Genomic DNA, 7,695 nt, shown 5'->3' on the forward strand with positions numbered 1-7,695 from the left:
GTTGATCTATTTGATGTTCTTGACATTTGGACGGTTGGATTAATCTAGTTCTGAGTTTTGGCCGGTGGTGGTTAGGGTGGTTGAACCGCTGAATGTGGTGGCATTTTGGCGGCCTTCCGGCCATGTAAGGGATAGTTTCTGGTATTATATATCTTCTACTCGTCGATACGAGCGTTTTGATATATAATATGCAATTTTTGGAGATCATATGAATATATTGTGATTTTTACGGTTTCGGACCGTTTGATGATTCGATCTGTGAGGATTTGAGCGTCCGATCGACTTGTGATTTTGACATATTGATCGTATAAGTATTCCGGAGACATTGGGTCGTCTCGGATGTGGTTTCGCCTCAATTGGCGTCACTTTGGGAATTTTGGTTCGATTTAGGGTTTCGAACGTTATTCCTTGTGATTCATTGACTGAATCAAGGTTGTACTTCCTTAGGTGCTTGATAGAGGGCGTTCTGTAAGCAGTCTAGTGGTGTGAAGACGCAGCGGGAGTTTCGAGGTGAGTAATCTCACAAGGTTCATTTACGAACGGAGTTATCATTATTGTTTTGGCGTTATTTATTTAACTGCAAACTATAGTTGGTATTAGTAGGCATTCATGAGCGAATGACTACGTATATATATATTTACGTGAAATATATATATTCTTGTGAGTGATGTGTGATGGAATAATATGCATGATTTTGTTCATATTATTGTTGAAGGCAACTTTTCGGGAAACAATATTGTGGAAAAAGATGTTTTCTATTATTTGAAAAGTATTGATGTTTGATTCTAAGACCAGACGAGGTCTGAGAATCATATGTCACAGATGGTGACCAAGACCAGACGTTGGGAACACAAAGGAATGACCACACCTGATCACTAACCTTTAACCTAAATCTACTAAACCAATTCACTCTCTTCTCCACTCTCCAGATCTTCTTCGGTTCTTCATTTAAATCCCAGATCCCCTCCCCGTCAACGACAAGCTCGTCTGGGACAACGGCACGCCGTTTCCAGAGCCCTGTATCGATCGCATCACCAATTCACTCTCTTCTCCACTCTCCTGATCTTCTTCTGTTCTTCATCTAAATCTCAGATCCCCTCCCTGTCAACGACGAGCTCGTCTGGGACAACGGCACGCAGTTTCCCGAGCCCTGTATCGATCACATCGCCGACACCGTCGGAAGGTACAGTGACCGTGTGATGTTACAGTGAATCCCGACAGGTTTCGATCGCTTTCAATCCGTTTTCCACTTCCAATTCCCCCCACTTTCATGTTTCTGTATTTGGTTGTAGTTGAATTGGTTTTAAGAATTTGTGGATCGATGAAAGAAAGTGAAGTGACGATAAAAATTCATATATTCAATTCGCTGTATTACTTTGAAATGGCTGTGGTTCTGATCACTTTCTTTCTCATTTTTCCATAACATTCACGCACACATATGGATCTCAAGTTTCTGTCTTGTTTTTCTTTCAATCTGGGCAGCTGATGAGTCTCATGGTATTGTGGGTAATTTGCGTCTGAATATTCAATGATGTTTTACTTTCACCTTGGAGAACTGATGCCCAAGTTTTTTTTTTTCGGTTTCCAAGTTCTATCAAGTTTCTGTTATTTTTGGCTCAATTTTGTGGGATTATCTTTGTTGTAGTGCTCAATTTTGATTTATCAAGTCATTGTTTGCTTTGTTGGCCAAAGTTTTGATCGTCACAGCTGCATCCTGGAATGATTGAAATCTGGAAATTTTGGATACCTGTTAAGTGTTAAGTACTTGAGTACTTAAGTGCAGGCAAAAAAAAAAAAAAACAGAGAGAGAGAGTCGGGTATCCCGAATTGGGCCCGGGCCTGACCCGATCCCGCTCGGTTTTGGTACCTTCGGTACCAACTTAAAAAAAACGTAATCTCATCCCGGCCCGTCCCGAATAATATTTTCAGTACCGGACTCGGTATCACTCAGTAACCGGCCCGTACCCAGCCCTAACCCTAAGTCCCTAACAAAATAATCCGCTCGAAAACCCATCATCATCATCGATCATCCACAACATGTATACGCCTCTTCTACGATGCAGCATCCCGAAAATTAATTCCTAAGAAGTCCACTTGGTCCAATAGAATCTAGTATTTAAATATGCACCCACCATAAGTAGACAATATATTGGAAAGCTCTATTGCAATTTGCAAGTTTGAAACTGAATAATCAGTCTTGAACGCATATGATAATTTAACTGTGTTTATTAACATGTAATTAGCGCCCACTAGTCTCTAGGGTCTAGGCTCCATCACATAATATTTTCTTAATTGAAACGATTATTTTTCCGATTGAATAAAATGGTAGTATTACAAAAGATTTGTCACGGTCGTGACTTTGCGAAAATAAGTGTCCAATATAATACCACAATCGGCAAACCCGTTCAAAGTTCATAGGTGCCTAGTCGTTGGACAAGTGGGTTTTTGGTATTTAATTAGGCTAATTATCAATAACAGCACCTTGAATATAGTTTATCCAACACTTGGACACCTAATACTGGATTTTTCTCGCAAGTGGTACACCAACTAGTGCCATGCCGGATATTTTGGAGCTTTGGTCAGAATCTCTGTTAAATTAAAGAGTATTCTCGTCATACTTTCGAAGATTTTATTAGTTAATCAACAAATTAGAGTAATATAGAATTTCTTTTATCTTGATCTTCACTGTTCTAAGTCCTCAATGTTGGCTTCTTTTCAAAGAAACACAAAACGTATTGATTTAGAGACATTCTAAAACAATAGAAGTTTCAATTTTCAGCTAATTTAAAACTTAATCAATTACAAAAAAAAAAAAAGGCAAAATAGCCAAATTACCCCCTAACTTTTCCCATAGCTGCCAATTTACTTCATGACATTTCAATTTTAATTTTTCACACCCTAACTTTTCTAACTCTTGCCAATTTACACCATACCATTAACTTTTAGATTTTCCATCCAATTTCTCCGTTAACTTGCTGGGCGTTTTCGTCTTTCCAATTGTCACCCAAAAAAAAAAAAAAGAATATCAATACGTACAAATGAGGGTAATTTATTTATTTATTTACTCTTAACACTAACAAAACAAAACATCAACCCTAAAACTGTAAATCATACTCCCTCTCACCCAAACCATATATACTGAATAGGTAACTAATTACCATGAAAAAAAGAAAGAAAAAGAATATCAATACGTACAAATGAGGGTAATTTATTTATTTATTTACTCTTAACAATAACAAAACAAACATCAACCCTAAAACTGTAAATCATACTCCCTCTCACCCAAACCATATATACTGAATAGGTAACTAATTACCATGAAACATGTTCATGAAGTTTTTTTTTTTTTTCCTTTTTTTAAAAAAGAGGATCAAAGGGTTTCACTCCTACCCCCATGGTGACTCGAACCCATGACTTCGTACATAGGTAGTGGGTGCTCTAACCACTGAGCTAACACCACTTCGTCATGTTCATGAAGTTCAATATATTATATGTTTCTTGAAGCTAGCTAGCTATAACTTCTACGAAAGAATTATAGTTTATTAGTGTTTAAAAAGATACGGTCATGCATTTTCAAAAGATATGGTGCTTCTAATAATTACATTTTAACTAATTTTTTTTTTTTTTGGCAAGATTAACTAAAATATTTTTGAAGCTCTTCTTAATTAAAAAAGGGAGAAAACTTTATGTTTATAGCGCGCATCTTTAGCAATGTTAGTTATTTTTAGTTAAATTTTAGTCAAATTCGCTAAAAAGTTATTTTGGTTATCCACTTTTAAAATACGGCTGCATCAGTTCTCTCTATTTTACTTAGGTTGAATTTATATTATTTATTGAATGGATAAAAAATAGTTTAAATGTATTTATAAATTACATAGAATAACTTAAAAAGAAATATTTTAAATTAATAAGAATAATAGAGAGTTTCATCTCACTCTTTATATTTATGAGCGAGATAACTAAAAGTTAAAATGAAGAGCCACATAGGAGTCTGGTGCAAGCTAAACATGCTCTCCAAAATAGCAAAGAAACTAAGATACAGAGTCTGCTAAAGATGCTCTTATAGAATTAATACTCACGTACTCACATTCTACGAATTATTCTCTTAGCTAATTATGGTGAAACAATGACATGATGATCAGGAAAGGTGCATATGGTGCAAGTGACGGCTCTACTAGGGTTTATCCTTTCTAGGGTTTCCTTGCACTAAAGTCCTTGGTATTTGCATCGTTCTTCTCTCTGGATCATGGCTGACAAGATATCGATCTGTCCTTGGCCTTTTTTGAATGTCGAGACTACCTCGTTGCCTCGCTCGTATGCCTCTGCGGTTGCGAAGCCTGTGGTTTCCCTTGCTAATCTGCCATCGCCTGTGATCCAAGATGGTAAGACAACAATCACAATCTCAGAGGAAGGGTATAAATCCGGATTGGACAAGTGTAAACACATGCTGTTGGCGCACCTTCATCTTGCTTAAGGAGAAAAGCCTTATTCTTCGAATGATCTGCACAAGAAGTTGGGCTTGGTTTGGGGTGATATTGAGCACTGGAGTGTTATCCCAATGGGTAGAGGGTATTTCACCTTCAGGTTTTCTTTTGATGCAGAGGTCTCGCTAGTATGGGCGCAGGGAGCAATATCTTTGAAGCCTGGCATCATACGCTTCATGAGATGGTCTCCAAAATTTTCCCCTACCAGTCAAAGAAATACCAACGCACAAGTGTGGGTGCAATTGTGGGATTTAGGGCTGCAATTCTGGGAGCCTGTCACTCTATTTGAGATTGCTAATGGTATTGGAGTCCCAGTCAAAATAGACCATAATACTTTGGAGAGGAAATTTGGACTCTGTTTGGACCCAAAATAAGCATTTTGGCCTGACAAGGCACGTCTTGGAGAAATTGAGCCAATGTCAGTGGCTCAAGCTATATATTGTCGACAAGTTTGAAATATATATTTAGAGGCTAAATAAAGCCTATTATGGAAGCATGTAAACATGAAAAGTCAACTTTAGCACATTTTCCTACTTCGGCTAGGAGAAACCGAGCTAAACAAGGAAGGAGGGGCGGCAGACTGACCAAATGAACTTGAAATGAGCTGAAACTCTGCAGATCCATTCTAGACAGCCCAAGGATAATTTCTTATGAAGAGTGCCAGAGATTTTTTTTAGTGGAAGGCCTTCAAACAATCAGTCCAATTTTCTACAGAAGTAAAACTGGAAAACTGGACCTGTAAGAGGTCCAGCAGCATTTCCAGCCCAACCGTATGGAATAAAGCTCTGAAAATTTGTTAGGATGATCTACACTCATAGTGGAACATTTGTTATGAAGAAGTTGAAGGCTCAATCTGAAGTCTTGTTGGAGAAATAATTGAAGGAATAAAGGGGCAGAAACTGACCTAAAACCAGCTCAATATTCACATGTTCATGTTTCCTACCCACATGAAGAAAGCTAGATGCTTTTCTTGTTTTCCTTGGATATATTTTTCAAGACAATCTCTTTAATAGATCATCATCACTTCCATGTTTCTACACCTTCATGCTTTGCTTTCATTTCATCATTTCTCTATCTTTTCCATATTTTACAAATCACTTTCATACTCCACTTTCATTATTTTTCTTCCACTCATCATTTCACTCTTCTTTTTCTTCCCTATATAAACACCTTCTCCTCTCATTCTAAAACACACATTCACATTCAACAACAACATCTCTAAGATGATCTAAGTTCTCTCTAGAGCAAACCTCTCTAAGAGCAACCCCTCTCCCTCTCTTTCTCTTTCTCTTACCGGTGATCACACTCCTAGTCCTAGTCTTCTCAGAAGCCGACTTTCAGTGCCACCAAACCCTCTGTCAACGTGCTTCGGTCCTAGTCTCCTCGGGAGCCGACGGTAGTGCAGCGACCACAACGGTTACAGAACCAGCCAAGCAAGGGTAACGCCCTAGCAACCCAGCCAAGCTAAAGTCACGCTTTAGCAAGTTCTCCTCACTTCCCAGTGGTTCTCGCTCTGCTCGATCTACAACATCGAGTATCGATTGTGATTTTCAAGAAGCTCAGCAAAAGTCCTCGGCACGAGGCACAAAGAATCCCGCGACGAGGTTGGTGCTCTCCTCGTCTACAATCGCTCAACAGAAGTCAGGTCAAGGGACACCCCCGACGACCGCACCCGAACGGTGCTGGCACGCCCGCGCAAGAAAAGAGACTGTTGACCAGCTGCAGCAAAATTGGAGCCAAACAGACTCTACGCTAAGGTTCTAGTGGATGTGGACTTGTCTTCTATTCCACAATAAGTATTGGTTGTTCGAAGGCAGAATGGGGAACTCATGGTGGTGGAGGTTGAATATGAGCGGCTGTCGGATTTTTGCTCTCACTGTGGCAATGTGGGACACCGAGTTACTGCTTGTAAACATGTTCAAAAGCCTGCTGCCCCTGCTCAGACAGAAGATAAGGAGGAGGAAAGGGGGCGTTCACAGAAGCCCCGACGTCGTCATCATAAAGTTCAGAAGGTATATGTTCGAAAGGAGGATAGAGGGAAGAAAGTGATAGTTAATTCTACGCCAAGCGCTAAAGAGGATGCCAGAGAGGGACCCTCATTTGTTCGGAAGTCCCTTTCTCCTCCTGCAATAGATAATGGTGTGGTTGGTGCTAGGGTGGAAAATTTTGATGTGGTTGAGCAAAGGGATTGTCAAGAGTCCGCTATTGAGCAGCCTTCTGCAACTCATGTTGAGAATAATGTTGAGAAATCTACTGGTGTTGGTCAGAACGTGGTAGTGCAGTGTGAGGTTGAGCACACAAACGGGTTCCAGCAACTAGCTAGCTGCTGATGGGTTGAATGAAAATAGTAGTGGTGAAGATAATAGTGATGATTCTGCTGAGAGTGAAAAGGAGTTAGAGCAAGTGGCTGCTGCCCATGCTACTACCTCCAACACTATTGTGGATTGGTATGAAGAGACAAAAAAAACTACAGAGGCAGATGGTTTCACTGAGGTACTATCCAAAACTCAACGTAGATCAGTGAGGAAAGCAACCCAGACCAAAAGCCGTGAGGCTTACATTCGTTCCAAGAATGTTCCTTCATGAAGATATTGTATTGGAATTTACGAGGCATTGGTAATGTCTCTACTCAAGATGCATTGTCAAAATTTGTTCGTGTTAATAATCCTGAGCTATTGTGCATAGCTGAACCCTTTGTTTCATTGGGTGCTATTCCACCTTTCTTTTGGCGTTCCATGGGTATGGTGGCGGTGTATGCTAATGACAGGGCTACTTTATTGCCTAATTTATGGGCTTTTTTTGTAAACTTTCTCTTGTACCGTTTGTTCGTGTCCTCTCTATCACAGACCAACAAGTTTCTCTTCAAGTTTTGTTTGATTCGGTGAATTGTATTATTACGGCTGTATATGCTTGCACAACAACTGCTAGTCGTTGTCGATTATGGGAAGATATCACTAATGTTAAAGGCAGTTTGTTTCTGGTCCAAGGCTTGTATTTGGTGATTTTAATGCAATTTAGGGGCTCATGAGAAGAAGGGGGGTGGTTCTGTTTGTGTGCGCTCTTGTGCAGAATTTCAGGCAATGTCTGATGTTTGTGAGCTTGTGCATGTGGATACCAAAGGAGCAGAGTTTACTTGGGTTCGTCGGAGGGGTCTCCGCGGTAATGTAGAAATAAGGTTGGATCGTAGTTGACAGGACCCACCCCGAATTTC

The 7,695-nt window shown here is 39.8% G+C and overlaps 1 non-coding gene across 1 annotated transcript; it reads left to right on the forward strand.

Annotated features, from left to right (window-relative positions):
* Positions 1 to 1,473: 1,473 nt before the first annotated feature.
* Positions 1,474 to 1,567, forward strand: LOC133734921 (small nucleolar RNA Z101). Its single transcript, XR_009858665.1, has one exon. It is a non-coding gene; the product is annotated as a small nucleolar RNA Z101 (small nucleolar RNA).
* The last annotated feature ends 6,128 nt before the right edge of the window (positions 1,568 to 7,695 follow it).

Source organism: Rosa rugosa, chromosome 2 (assembly GCF_958449725.1).
Source record: "Rosa rugosa chromosome 2, drRosRugo1.1, whole genome shotgun sequence".
Taxonomy (NCBI): domain Eukaryota; kingdom Viridiplantae; phylum Streptophyta; class Magnoliopsida; order Rosales; family Rosaceae; genus Rosa; species Rosa rugosa.